Genomic DNA, 14,545 nt, shown 5'->3' with positions numbered 1-14,545 from the left:
GGGAAAGGAGAGGGTCTTGCTCTCCCCTGGCCCCAAAACTGTTCCTACCTGCTCTGATGAGCTAGCGCTGTGGCATCCCTGAGTCTGCCCTGATCTGCGTCAGGGAACTATACTGATGGAAAAGGAATCACTGATGTTAAACTTGGCTTGAAAATTTTGCTCGGTGATCTGACACTTATGGCCCAATTTGTAATAGCTGGAGAGTTGTGTGTCTGGCTTTCTGCTCCTTCTGCCTTCTTCATGTGTATTTCTGAAGGAATGTTACTTCAGATCAGACAAAATGAACAAATGGGTGATTATTTGTAGATCTCATCACAAAATACTAGCATAATTTTCTATGGCATAGAAAATAGGTTTCTAATGTTAAATGATTTATTACTTTGAAAGAGGCCCTTTTTTCCCTATGTATGAAATGCTAGCTGTCACTATTACAGAAATGAATTACGTGAAATGTTTGATTTTCAGAGTTGGGACTTTATCACCAAGTGTGAAATACTTAGTAAAATCTTTTCTGCTTGTCTCCTTGCTTTTTCCACTCAAGGGTGCAAGTGATCCAGGATTTTCAAAGCTAGCAACAAGTACTGTTAATGTTAATCTGGTGCTAACATGCTAAGGCTCTACTAATGTCCAAGTTTACAAAGTAAGTCTTTGGTAAAGAGGGCCTTGACTGCCACAGTCAGGAAATTCATGCACGTACCTCCTCCTGATTTTTGTCCCTGGCATATTGCAAAGTATATGGCAGAGCGGTGGGATGAGGACTGTTCAGCAGTAACCAAAGCACGTGTTAGTACTGCTGGTGATTCGTTGCTTTTGTGAATGCTACTACTTCTTTCCAGCCCTTTTTTTTTTTTTTTTTAAGAGGGGATTGGTGTTGAGATTTTTCAGATGTAGTTTTTTTTTCCAGGTAGCTGTCGGGAATGGAAAATAAAAAGTCAGAATAGTTCAGTACAGCTGGTTTGGATGCTTTCTTTACAAGCAGGGCTGTGTGTTCTAGTGTGTGGTTCTGATGTCTTTTATTTTCTTATTTATTAATAATTATTCCATTGTAAAATATTTTACTTCTGAAAGGCATAATTCTCATTCTCCTTGGCTTGTTGTTGGAAAGTCTTACAGTCTTTTTGCAGCACAAGTGAATGTACTCATGCTTGGTAAAACTGGATTGAGTATTACTAGTGGAAGAAGTTAAGACACCTGGTAAACCTATATGATAGCACATCCACTGTAGTAAAGTTTTAGTGTCGTAAAAAAAGTAAATTAGAAAGAAGCATTGGGGAATAAACTAAAAGAATGAAGGATAAGTGGAAATACCAAGATGAAACTACTTTAAATTTGGTTTAATTCACGGTAGTGATGATTTTATTACTCCAGAAAAATAAATTTTTTATTAACGCTAACAGAACTGAAATTTTTTTTTTTCATTCCCTCATTGCTGTTAAGAGATACTTGTCAGACACGTGGTTGGTGCTGACTTTTATCTTGTAACACTTTAAGCATGACTTGTTGGGGATCCTCCTTGCCCTGGTATTGAAAATCTTTGGAAGTTAGTCTTTGGCAGTACTTTTCCACCAGGTCTTACTTGGCTAAGTGGCTGGTGATGGTTGTACTTCACTTCCTTAGCCCTTCCAAAGCCCACGGGCCAAAGTGAGATGCCAGCTTTCTAAATTTAAAACTGCATCTTAACTGGAGAAATCTCTTTGTTTCAAGGATCTTGGTCAAGATTGAAAATAGATTTATCTTCCTCCATGTCTCTCTGATTAACTAGAGCGATTGTGTTTCCTACGCTGCTGAAAGAGCTTTCTCTTCCTAACCCTTAATGATTTTGTCATTTTGTCAAATAACTTGTCAGTAATCCTCAACATTTGGGGTCTTAATTGTCCCCTTCTCTTGTTTATGTGTTCATTTTCCTAAACAAGGTACAGGTATCATCAGTGCTTTCTTTTTGCCTCATACACACCAGGTCAACGGTGGATGATGGGCCATTTTGCAGTCAGCAGTGTAGTGACAGACTGGTGGAAAGCGGCTGCTCAAACTGATATTTTGTGTGCGCTTTCTTTGTTGCCAAGTTTAATGGAGATCTTTATCTCTATTTTACTCTATTAAAATGGCTTACTGAAATTTGCTTCCTGTTTTCTTAACAGAATTGAAAGGACCTGAGAAAATTTTCCCTTAGATGACAAGCTTTTGGAAAGTTGACCACTTCTAAAGGTAGTATATTAGGGTTAACTTTTTCCATAGTTACAATAAATTTTGAGAGGAGATTTTTTTTTAATTAAAAAAAAAAGTGTGTTTGAATTTCATAATCACAGAATTTGTAACTCTTTCATGCTCATTTGTTGCAACAAAAATGTTTTATGCCCTCATTTGTATGTTCAGACTCACTGGTAGCAGCTAATAGTATTGTAAATAAAAGAGGAAGACTTGGAAGGCATAAAATTCTTGTGCTGGGTCAGGCCGTTGGATGTGTCTTGCCAAAGATGCTGACTGCAGTCTCTTCTTGATGGATATCGGCTTCAGTGTAAGGACTCTCTTAAATGGCTTTTTGGAGCTGGGATGTGGCCCAGGACTTGCTTCAGCTGTTGTCTGCAGTGCCCTGTTTTTGTAGTACCTCCAGATGAAGGAGAAGATTATCAGAGTCCTCCCTGATAGATCCTTCACCTTCCTGTGATTTAGGGCTCAGCTAGTGCTGAAGATTAAGGTAATGCTACGATGCAAGTCTTCAGTTCTTGTGTCGATGGCACAGCATGAGCGATGTCTTTCTTCTGTTTTTTCTTAGATTATTACCATGCATCCCTTGCAATGGAATTAGAGCCCCTCAAATAAGTGGGGTATCTCTTATTTCTATTAGAGTAAGTAGTTTTAATTTTTTTATTGAGGTGGTATGCATGTATGTGAAGACCTTGTGGACGGAAGCCTCCATTTCATGGATGAGTTCTTATGTTTTGTAGATGGTAGACAAGGTCTGTTTTATGTGAGTTCAGTCTCATCCTTACAGACATCTTCAGATGCTTTGTAATTCCACAACTGTTACTGGAGGCGAGATAATAATGTAGAACTAGGTTTGAGAACTGCATCCTTTTTGTATATAAATGCCTGAGTGTCACAATTATGCGTTTGCTGAAGCTTTACTCTTGCTCTGAAATCTTCCCATTCTGCCCATAAGAATTTCACTCATTCTTTATTGAACGGGTACATAGTTATAACATGGTGGAGCTGGAAGGGCTACTTAAATTTAAACTTCTCCACGTGCTGCAGTACGGCAGCATCCTTGCCTAGAGAGCCCAGGCCTTACGGTTTATCTGTAAATGCTGATAGATAAAACACCCTAAGGAAACACTTTGAATAATAAGTTCACTAGGTTCACATTTACAGTTGCTTAACATCTTGCACAAACTGTTAGGCAACCTGATAGATAGATACCCAAAGACAACCTGTCACCAGCGATAGAGACCTTTCGCACGGTGTTTGCTCTCTTCTGTATGCTTCTGTGTTAAATTCCTGTTGTAATTTGTACAATTATATAAGTAGGTTTTTAAAGGCTTTTGCAGCTTTCTAAGTTCAATATTATCTTTTGTCAACTTTTAAAATATTATTTTAATTTGACAGCTTCCTTTGGAAGCTCTTCTGCTTCGCAGGGTGCTGGTTATCCTGCGTTGTAATTTTCACAGCCCTTTTGTCTGTTCGCTTGGTAACTGTTCTTCATTTCGTATTTTTATTTTTTTAAAAGTATTTCATTCTTGAGCTGCAAAATCAATTTTTGTGATCCTGGTGCTGCAGCATCCAATATAAACAGTCATAGATGGCTAGATATAATTTGTGCCTAGTTCTCCATCAGTAAAGCAGGGATAAAATAGTAACTTCTGTGAAGTACGCTAACATAAAATGGTAGGATGTATTACATCACTTTAAACATTTGATAAATTTGTTTGACTACTCCCAGTTGGTGTTTAAACCATTGTGCATTTATTTATATATGTGTATGATAAAAATATCCTAAACATATACTTGATTTGTGAACTGTAAGAAGCATATGTAGCAGTAATAATACACAGAAGTAGTTGGGGTTTATCTTTTTTCTTTTTCTGCTTACTGGCTTCTGTAGTTTTCTTGTAGGCTTGGCAAAAATTATTTTCCACATCAGCATATGAGGAAAAAAGATGTGTTGTTTTTGAACTATGATACAATTTTAAGGTTTTTTTGGCTGATCTTTCAATATATTTTGATTTGTAGCTTGTGCACCGGTTCTAGCTGGTTTGGATTAGTTTCTTCAGCATTTTAGATAAAAACCTGTTTATGAGTGAGAAGAGTGAGAGAAGTAGTTTTACTAGGAATGACTTAAAGAAGGAAATGTAGAAAATTAGTTTAACAACTCATTCTGGCAGCCAGTTTTTTGAATTCAAATTGTTCTTTCCAGCTTCCAAATGAGTGCTTTGGCTCCCTGAAAGACATACAAGAACAATTGCCCAAATTTCAGGGAATTGCTGCATTAAACTTTACATTAATATGCTGCTTGTATGTGTGCAAGTAATTTTAAAGTAGAAAACTTACAACAGCATGCAAGACAAACCAGGGCAGAGTCACAAAGAGAGTACTGGTGTGTGAACACAGGTGAATGATTCACAGAGCCAGTTTGCCTTGCTCACTTGTCCCCGTATTGTTCTAGGTATTACAGTTTGCTGTTTCTCTGGTCTTCATGTCCAAAATTTTTGGACGTAGCTACCTTAGAAATTCATGTTGATTTGAGTTGTGACAGCTGCAGTTTGTGCTTTTTGTACTGTTTATTGCTGTTTGAAATAATGGAGGACTGTCTGTGATGTGCAATGATCGCAGTATGACCCATCAATATTTTTACCTCTCCTAACAGAGTTAAATATGCCAGAAAAAAATAGGCTAATCACTTGTCTCTTTGTATAAAATTTGTAAAGCTTTAAACTTCAGCACTATAATGAAGTTCTCTCAATGACAATCTTGAAGTGCTCATACAAACTATGTGCGGGCAGTAGTAGTGTTAGTGAGGTTTTGTTGCTGAGCTCTGGGGAGTACTTCACTAAGATCTGATGCCATCCTACAGTCCTGAGCTGCTGTTGGTAGAGAAATATTGGAGTGACCCTTCCTGAGTGTGTTGCTTTCTCATTTTTTTTTCTTGTTTTGTTTTAATAAATTGACAGTCTCACTCCTAAACTCATAGGACACCCTGCATCCTCATCGAGATCTATGGCTGGCTATGCCTCTTCGCAGGGAAACTAATTTGGTGTTGTCCCCTGTTCTCAGTTTTCTTCCAAGTAACTGCATCACTAAACACTGTTTTGTACTTTTCCTGTTACCAAAAGCGGCCCGGCTGTGGTGGAGGGTTTTCAGTTTTGCTGATGTGGGCAGGACCCTGGTTTGGGGCATAAGTGCCAGACCTTGGCAAAACCATTAGTGGCAGCAGTGCTATCTGCAGCCTTGGGCGTGACTGCACTGATTTATGTTTATAGGTTATTCTTGCAACAGTGAAGTGTGGAAGCTATGTGTTTCTAGGAGGGCTTAAGGCTTGCACAGTTTGTGCATACTAGCCAAGAACAGCTTTCCCAGATAGTGGCAGGTGAACTTGCCTGGTGCAGAAGTGGGATGCTGCAGGGAACTCTTCTCATGTAGGAGTCAGCGTTTGAAGAAGTCATTGTACTTGTCTGTCATGGCACAAATGCAATGTAATTCTCCCAGGAGAAATGATCTCGTAATTTTCTGTGTGGTACTACTAGAATATGCCTAGGAAATGAGTTATGTCCACCCGAGCCATCTCTGTGTTATGGTGTAGTGTTTTGGGTTTTTTTTTAAAGACCTGTTGCCATGCTCAAGTGCTTTTGGCGTTTACAGATTCTGCATTTGATTTCTTGTAGACTTTGCTCTTTCTGGCTGACTTTATGTTCACGAAGAAGTAAGCACCTTGAGCATGAGTCTGTTCACGTTCAGGTTTTGGCAAACCATTCCAAGTGGTTGTGATCATCTGAGCAGCAGCGCACTGTACTGGTGTCCACTGGTGAGCACCATGGCTGGGAAAACTGACTTGGAAGAGGCAGAATTTCCCATTGTGTCATTCTGTGCCAGGCTGGCACTGTTTCACAACGCTGTAAGAAGAGTCAAGGGTTTGACCCCCAGGGCTGCTGAGCTGAGCTGAAGTTACCACTATCCGGTAGTGGTAACTGCAGTTGAAGCAAGCCTTGGCCAGCCACTAGAGAGAAAGAGCTCTATTCTGAGTGCGTATGAAAAAGATAGCTTTTTCTGGAGGGAGTGACTTTTCTCTTCTTTCCCCTTTGTCTTTTCCCTTATTATTCCTTTTTTCTGTGGCTGACATTTGACAGCTCTAGGGAGTGACGGATCCTTTAGTCTTGGATTCTTTCTCTTCTTTTTTGTCATCGTGGTACACACTGCATGTTGTTTCTTCTTTTTCCAGTTAGCCCTGGACCTGTAATTTGAATGGGTAATGGCCTTATCATACCTTTGCCCTATAATATTTCCAGTGGTTAAAAAAAGCCTTTTTGCTTTCTATTAGAGTTACTGGTGATCTCTTTGCACAACAGCAGTAGCCTGACATTTTTAGAGCTATGTCATTGCTCTATTGAATGGTGATTGTCTAGGTTAAACAGCTGTGAATGCTGTTAAAAATATAGAAGTGCACCAAGCTGTATAGGTAGCTCATGCAGGGTAGCCTTTATTCAAATAACTTCTGCTCTGGAATGTGTGATCCCTCCCTGCCTGTAAATGCCAGGTTTAATTAAGAGAGAATCTCAATGATGAGATACAGACTTCTTTTTTTTTTTTTCTTCTTGTAAACTTTCCCTACTTGCCCTTTTCCCTATTCTCCTTTGATCTCTAGAAAACCTCAGCTCATGAAAATAAAGGCTGAAAAGTGTCTTCTAGTTAGTGAAATATGAGTAAGCACCAACACCTTGAATCATGGATTTGCATGGGATGTGCACGCTGCAGGCTGTCTTGTCTGTCTTCAGTTGACTCAGGTTTTTAAGTAGGTAGACAGGGGTAAGTAATTTCCTTGTTGAGGGTTGAATAGGCTTTTTCAAACACCTTTGAGTACATGTTATCATTATGCAGCATTGCACAATGGTTCGTTGAAGGAAAACTGTGGCTGTGGGCTGTATAAAATAAAGCGTGGCCTGAATTCAGCTGGTAGGTGGTAACTACCCAGCCCCGTGGCTGAGGGTGGAAATGGGTCCTTCTTGATTTAATTCCTCCTCCATCTCACTCTGGGACCTGCAAGGGCTGCCTCCCGGAGCAAGGTGGGAACGGGCATCCGCGGCTGTTGGCTTAGCCGTCAGGCTCATTTCTGTGCGCTGCTGTCATCAGCTGGCAATAATGACGTCGGAGCCTCGCTGAGTGAGTTTTCCTGCCAAACTTAGGGGAAATGGGAAATAAAGGCAGTTGGGAAGTCAATTCTGCGGCCTGTCTGGTACTGTCACTTGTGGTGTTTGAGCTGTTTCAGAGGTCATAAAGCAGAGAAGAGGTTTCTAGTTCACCGGTGGTAAAATACACCACCACAGTTCAATAGCCAAATTTATATTATGAAGCAGAAGTGATGATGCAGGTGGGAGTTGATTGCTGTGCGTGGTTTAAAGGGAGATGTATCACAAGACTCGCAGGTGGCTGCTGTATGCAGTGAAGTCAAGTATCATTAATTTGCTTAAACCTTCCATGCACTAATGGGCTTTTACCAGGACTGTTACACATCTTGTCTCTAGTCCCTGCCTCTTCAGATTTTTTTCCTGTTGATATCTTTTTCAGTCACAAAACATAGCTGATAATTAAGAAATTATCCCCTCCTCCCAAATTCATGAAGTCAGAAAAGGAAAATTTGGGAGAAAACTTTGTCCTTACCAAGGTTTCTGCTATTGCAGTTTCATTTATTTTTTTGCTATATATACAGACTTTGTGAATCTGCTCTGTCAGTTTGGAAGGCTGCCAGGATCTTAGAAGTGTCATCTGCTTCCCTTTATCAATGATTATATGAAAGTTGTACTTTATTGTCCCTGCACTGAGGGGTGAGGATGATTTAGGTGTAAGTGTTGCGTGGTGAAGAAGTACTAGCTGAGATACGCTTGTTTGTGTCAGCTGTCTAGGGCATGAGGTGGTGATGTCTACCACTGGTTGCTTCTTAGAAGATTGGGATCTGTTTTTATTTTGAAAATTACATTTTCACAGACTGGTTGCTCATTTTCAGTGCACGGCTTTGCACATTTGCTAAGTGCCTTAAGGAGTAAATAGTTGAATTGCTTTAGGTTGTAATGTACTTTGGCAATGGGTTTGAAGAGTATTTTTAGTTAGGAAGTCTTAGTAACCCTTTCAAATACCCCATGAATAGTATATTTATTTTCTGTAACTTGGTTTATGGTAAGCACATCTCATTACAGTTTTGGAGAGATTATTCCTTGTTCTGAACAAAAGATAGTTTCTGCTTTTTTTCCTTCCTTTTTTCCCCAACTCTCTTCTTCACTTGGCAATTAAATGGCAGTTATTTTTCTCTGTGCTATGTTTTTCCTTCTATTTGTGTGACTCAGCAAAAATCACAAGGAAATCGAGGGTCGGAAAAAGACAAATTGGAAAGAATTTAGCTGTGTACGTTATATGTGTCATCCAGTCTGATTTTGCAAAAGATTGAGGTTCTCCTACACTATTGTTAGAGTGGGAGTATTATGTGCTGCCTGTGCCACATGTAGTAGTAAAGGGAAGTGAGCAAGAAAGGACCTGTGCATAAACTTCGTGGTTGTAGCCTTTCTGGTTGAAGGAGGCAAATTGCTGCTTGTGGCTGTTAGTCTTGAAAAAAAAGACACTGGCGATTTATTGGTTCCATTAGTGGGCTGGCCTTGCTGAGCAGTCAGTTTGGTTAATGTGTGTCCCTTTGTAAATCTTAATGAAAAATTTATGTTTGACAGGCTCGGGTATTTTTTATTTCTGTTTTTTAGCTGTTTTCTCAACTGCATTATTTGAAGGGGGTATCTTGCTTCTTTGTGCTTGTAAATTAGGGAGATCTGTGCTTGTTCAGAGTATCTTAGGTTAGTCTAGTTTCCTCTCCCCTTGCCGTGAAGGAAAGTTAAATAAAAATAACTGTTAGTTTTCGCAGGTATGTGGTTTGGCATTGACCAAACGCTTTTATCTGAGACCCCCTAAAGCTGGAAAGAGATGTTTCAGCAAGTCCCGTGGAGATGGGTGCCTGCCTTTTAGAGGTGGGAAGGCTTTGAGAGCTGCGTGTTGCGTTACAGCATCTGCATGTGTTTTTAATAACCGTAGGTGGAACAGATTATCCTGCTGGCTCTTACTGGTCATTATCAAGGTTACTCTTGTTCTTGCTTTTGCATAAGTCCTCTTTTGGCAGGCAGAAGATCTGTGACTGCGTTTGCCAAGTCTGCGAGAAAGTGATTCTTTGTCTGCCGCTGCTGTTTTTTTGCACAACTTCTCTGAGTTGAAATGAAGAGATAAGTATTTTCAGTCTCTGAAGGTAGTCTCATACTGTTCCAGAAAACTCCTTTTTGGATCTGATTAAATAAACCTCATGGATCCAAATGCTTCAAGTTGGAAAGCAAAACATCCAAAAAGATTTGTTTTGCTTTTCGTGGAGAAGACAGCCTGAGATTTGCTGGTTCTGTGAATTTTTCTGCAGCAGTGAAATAATTTCAAGTTGATGAGCTGCTGAACTAACATGCTGTTAGAGATGGGGCAGGAAGTGAGCAGTGGCTAGGTAGCACCATCTGAATAAAAACTTGTCAGAAAGCAGCTTTCAACTAATCCCTGGGAGGAAGTGAGCTATAATCAGTACTAAGTGAGCTAATCACAGGAAATCTATTGCTCAACAGGAGCCTTTAAAAAAAAAAAAAAAGGCGGGGGGGGGGTGGGGGGGAGGTGGCAGGGGAAAAACGGGAAAAGAAAAATACCCATGCAGTCATTCTGCTTTTGGACTCTGAAATCTGTTAGGTCCAAGAAAATGGAATATCTGATGAAATGAGCAGACCTCTGATCTCCACTTAAAAACTGCACAATGTGTGTATCTGTTTGCCCTCTTTTCCAGAATAATGAAGCATCAAGTATCATCTCCTCCAGTGAGGTGTTTTTTCAGGTAATAAAAGGTGGTGATATGGGGAGGCTGAGGATAAGCTAGCTATCAAACCACTGGAGGCTTGGGGTCAATGTACTGGGAATGAGTCTCCAGACATTTTCAACGAGGATTTTTTTTATAATATAAACCAAGAGTGGGGCATGACTACCTTAAATCTATCGTGTTACATGGGTCTTTCCTTGGAGCATCACACACTAGCTCTTTTATTGTATTGTTTTTAATTACTCTGCGCTTCTTTTCACTTGACATCTGCCTTGGAGATTTGTTTGCACGACATCTATTTTGCTATTTTCCTCTGCTCTGGACCTGGCTGTCCCGGATGCCGCTCTTTGTGCGTGACAAATGTTACCAGTAGTACCCTATAAGGCTCTACAGGAAGACAGCAAGTGACAGCCGCCGCCGTGCAGATTGCTGTAAGGGTAACTCTCTCTTGTCAACCCTCATGCCCTCTGCTAGAGCTGGGACAGGGAAACGCACTTACCGTCAGGGTTTCTTTCACTTTTGAGCTGTTCTCTTTTCTTCTTCCATTCCTTCTGTTGGACAACAAATGGTTTTGCTGTGTTGCTTTCAAGCCCGGTGCCTGCTGCCGGTGACCATGGCCCCAGATGTTCTGCAGTTCTCTTTGCAGGAGTTCAGATGATGTCCCAATAAGGTCCTGCAGCTGTAGTGGCACATCAAGGATTATGATTTCAAAAGCAAAGTGGTTATGTTTCTTAATGCATTGTTAGCCTGAAATCCATTACTTCTGCTTTTTGGTCAGCCCTGCAAAATACACTTAAATTTGATGTTTGTGTTGCTCCTGTGTTACATTGCAAATAGTTAGTTGAGTAAGTTTTACCTGCAATCCACAGAACAGAGTTCAGTTTGCAGCTCTCTGAGCCTCTTCTCAGGATATGTACGTACAGAAGATTCGATTTATTTCACTGATTTAGTTCTGGCTCCTCAGAGATCTGTTGCTTAGGTGACAGTGTAAAGCCAGGATACTGTGTGTCAGGAGTAGGAATTTCTGTGCGTGTTATCAAACAGCTCTGAGCTTGATGTATTTTGTTTGTGTGTTGTTTGTTGTTTTTTTTTTTTCCCCAAGCAGTAGTCCGATTTACTTTTACATCAAATCCCAGGCTGTGAAATACAGATGCAGTCTAGACTCCTCAAATACATTAATTTCAACATTTTAAGACAACAAATTCAACTCATTATGATATCAGAACTTCCTACACCAGCTGTTTCATTTGACACATGGTACCATCTTTCTACCCCTGCTTTCAGTCTTACAGTATTAACACTGTAAGACTGATGTGTATGCACTCATAATGCGTATTTAAAACTTAATCTGCTCAAGTGCTCCAGGAAAAATGTGACTGTGCACTATAGCAGATAGGATAATGATTGTCTTCAATTTAATTTTATTTCCTTTTAGTCATTCTGCAAACAAGTTCGAGAGGAAAAATGTTTGTCCTTTTTTAGAAGTCAGAGGAGCTAAACAGCAGCCCCGTGGTGGAGAGGACCCTCCGTGGTAGAGCCTGCAGCCCAACGAGCACGTTGCTTCAGCTGGGACGGGAGTGCATGTCAGCCTTGGTACCGATCACGAGGGAGGCCAAGGGAGCCAGGACTGGCACAAGAGCTGTACTTAGGAAGTTCTTCAGGAAGCAGCCCAGCTTTATGCTCACACAAGGGGGAATTGAGGGAGGAAAAAAAAAAAAACAGCAACAAAAAACCCAAGTCAAAGCCAGAGCATTCAGACTAATGTACTGCAGCAGTGTGTGTTTAACAGCTTTCTGAAAATGCTGCCCAATTCTCACTTTCTAGCTTTTACTCACTGTCAGGGTTATGTTTCTGGGTGTTTTCCCACCAGTGCCAGTGACAAGAACTGCTGTCTCTCTTATGTGACCTGGGTATACCATAGATTATTGGGCCTTTTTCTTGCCCAAAAGGAAGGAGGAAAGTCAGCAGCAGAACTGACTCCTGGAACGTTGTTGTAAAAATGAAACTGAACACACATGCAAATTGGTCACTGCAGGTCTTTTCAGGGGCTGGGAGGAAGAGTGTGAATTAAACAAGGAGCTTCCCTGTGCTTGTGTTGCCTCAGCTTCACCAGGCAAAGTGGAAGGAGGAGAGTTACACTTTGAGGAACTTGGCTTCATTCAGATCTCCCACTGTTAGTGGTGAGTGATTTTAGGACAGCACAGACCCTGGCTGCCTGCTTGACACTGCCTCTGCAGCAGAGGAGAGAGCGTGTTTGCTCTTCAGCTGCTGCAGTTCATGTTACGATGGTGTCTAAGGCTGCTGAGGATGAAGAGAGTACTTCCATTTTTTTGCTGCCCCAGTGCAGGGCAAGAAACCTTTGTCACAAGTAGGGGACAGCTATTGGGAGCAGTGTCATATACTGGAGATGAGGACTGAGAATCGGAGCCTTGTGGTCACCAGCACTGGTACCTGTATGTTTTGTGGGGTAAGCAGCAGAACTGTTGGGGAGAAAAGCTTTTAGCTTTTTTTGTATCTTTTTTGTTTGTGCGAGTGTAATGGGTTGTAGCACTGTCCTGTGGTGGGAATGAATCTGTCTGAAGTCTGTAGTTATGTATTGTTAGCAGCTTCACAGCTTGTCTCTGTGGTTCATTCCATTGCTTTCTAGTTCTTGTAATTGAATGTAGTGTGACTAGTGATTGTGGGGGAGCTGATGATGTGCTTGAATACATTATTATTACTAGTATTATCTTCGCTGGCAAAGATTAAAGTGAATCTCTTTCCCCTGATTACATCCTCTTCCATATATTACCTTTGCTGCTTCTGTCATCTTTCCTCCAGATTTAGCATACTTTTATGAGGCTGCTCAACCTTAAGTTAAGCATTTTAGTAAATGTCTCAACCAAGCTAATAAAACCCCACCATTAATTGTGTTGTCTGATTCTGTCAGAGAAATATGAACCTGACATCCCCTCTGCCAGTATACAGACTCCTGGCAGGCACTGGAAGAAATGAAAATTCCTTTGGTCCTTGCAATTCCCTGCATGAGCCATGATTCAGCAAGGGAGCCACGTGGGTGATGGTGCAAGAGTGATTACGCATAGCTGCTGTGAAATGAACAGGCTCCTTTTCCTCTTCGGGGAGTGAGAGAGCAGAAAAGGATCTTCAGGGTGTATTTGCACTCCCTTTTTTATTTTCTTCTTTTTTTAATCCCTCCTCCAGTCTTGGCCCATAATGCCAAACCTCCGCAGCAATTTCAAAAGTACTTCCTGATGCGGTGGAAACTTTCCCTGCATAATGAAGACAGGGTAAGGGTAAAGGAGACAGGAACTGCTCTTTTCTTCTGCGCTCTGCTGTCAGAAGGAGACTAGCTGTTTGGATTTGAACCTGAACCTGACTGATTTTTAACTTCCAATGATGACTGAAGGCTCAGACTTCTGTTTCCTGAAGTGATCGGTTGTGAGTGGAGCTGTTGTAATTTATTTAAACTATGAGTTCAAAGCTGCTGAGCACTGAAATGGTCCTTTGTGCAAAATAGTTTTGGATCTAGCACTTTATTTTAACAATGGTTTTTGAAACAGCCACTCAGAAATTATACTAGTTTGTGTTATTAAATAAATGACATCTCTTTAAGTTTTTCCTAAAAGCTGAGGTTTTACTAAACCGCAGGTGTAATGAGCATGAAGGATTTTGTTTAACTGCAGATGCCGGACCTTGTCCCTCAGATGGGAAGCCGATGCCTGAGCTCTTTCTGCCACTCCTGTCAGCTCTACTAGCCCCACAGCTTGCCCTCCTGCAGCTCATTTTCGTCCTGTAGAGCTGCTGGGCTCTACTTGGAGTGAGGTCAAGGATCTTTCCGAACACTTTGAACACCAAATGGCTGATCAGAGCTGCAGCTCTGCGGGTTCTGCACAGATTATGCCAGCTTCCTGAAGCACCTGATTTTCTTATGGAATAGATGAGTTTTGGATTTCCATATACTTGTTGCTTAACTGTTTCTTCTCTTGAGCACGCAAGGTGTGAAGGAATAATTTGTTTCAGATCAAGAAGCAATACTATGTGATGATCTGACTTGGGTTGCTTGTGTCACTGAAAATGAAGAATTTTTGCTATAGTGAGAATGTTAGTTTAAAAATATGTATACAGAAGTGCGGTAAATGTTTTAAATTTGCAGCCTGAATACCACATTACAGCATGGTTAATTTGGTGACTGGGCTTTCCAAGGGAGCGTGGGGGGAATTAGTATGAACTTGGAGGGCCAAGTCTGTTCTTGTCCAGTTTCAGATGCAGGTTAGGTGTTTATCCTTACATCCTGCTCTTGCTAATATCAGGCAGCTCAACTGCACAGATGGAGGAAATAATAAGGTTTATTTTAGAAAAATAGAAGAGGCTACTCATGATGTTGCTTTTCTTCACGTAGTATATAATTTTCGTGTTAAAGTTATGTGATATGCTTATTTACCTACTACGATTTATTTAGCTGTC

The 14,545-nt window shown here is 40.8% G+C and overlaps 1 protein-coding gene across 7 annotated transcripts in view; it reads left to right on the top strand.

The window, feature by feature from the left end:
• The window catches only part of PAK2 (p21 (RAC1) activated kinase 2), a 47,948-nt gene that overhangs the window by 7,115 nt on the left and 26,288 nt on the right, over positions 1–14,545 (top strand). For 2 of the 7 annotated variants that reach the window (XM_074878023.1, XM_074878022.1), the window contains exon 2: positions 2,139–2,205. The exons of 2 other annotated variants lie outside the window; for them this stretch is intronic. The gene's annotated coding sequence lies outside the window, so the exon portion shown is untranslated. Of the gene's footprint in view, positions 1–2,138; positions 2,206–2,808; positions 2,847–9,972; positions 10,100–12,332; positions 12,549–14,545 lie in introns of those variants that run through there. 3 more of the 7 variants (XM_074878024.1, XM_074878027.1, XM_074878026.1) reach the window with 3 other exon arrangements.

This window comes from Strix uralensis, chromosome 9 (assembly GCF_047716275.1).
Source record: "Strix uralensis isolate ZFMK-TIS-50842 chromosome 9, bStrUra1, whole genome shotgun sequence".
In the NCBI taxonomy this organism is placed as follows: Eukaryota; Metazoa; Chordata; class Aves; order Strigiformes; family Strigidae; genus Strix; species Strix uralensis.
This window is presented reverse-complemented; position numbering and strand designations above follow the sequence as displayed.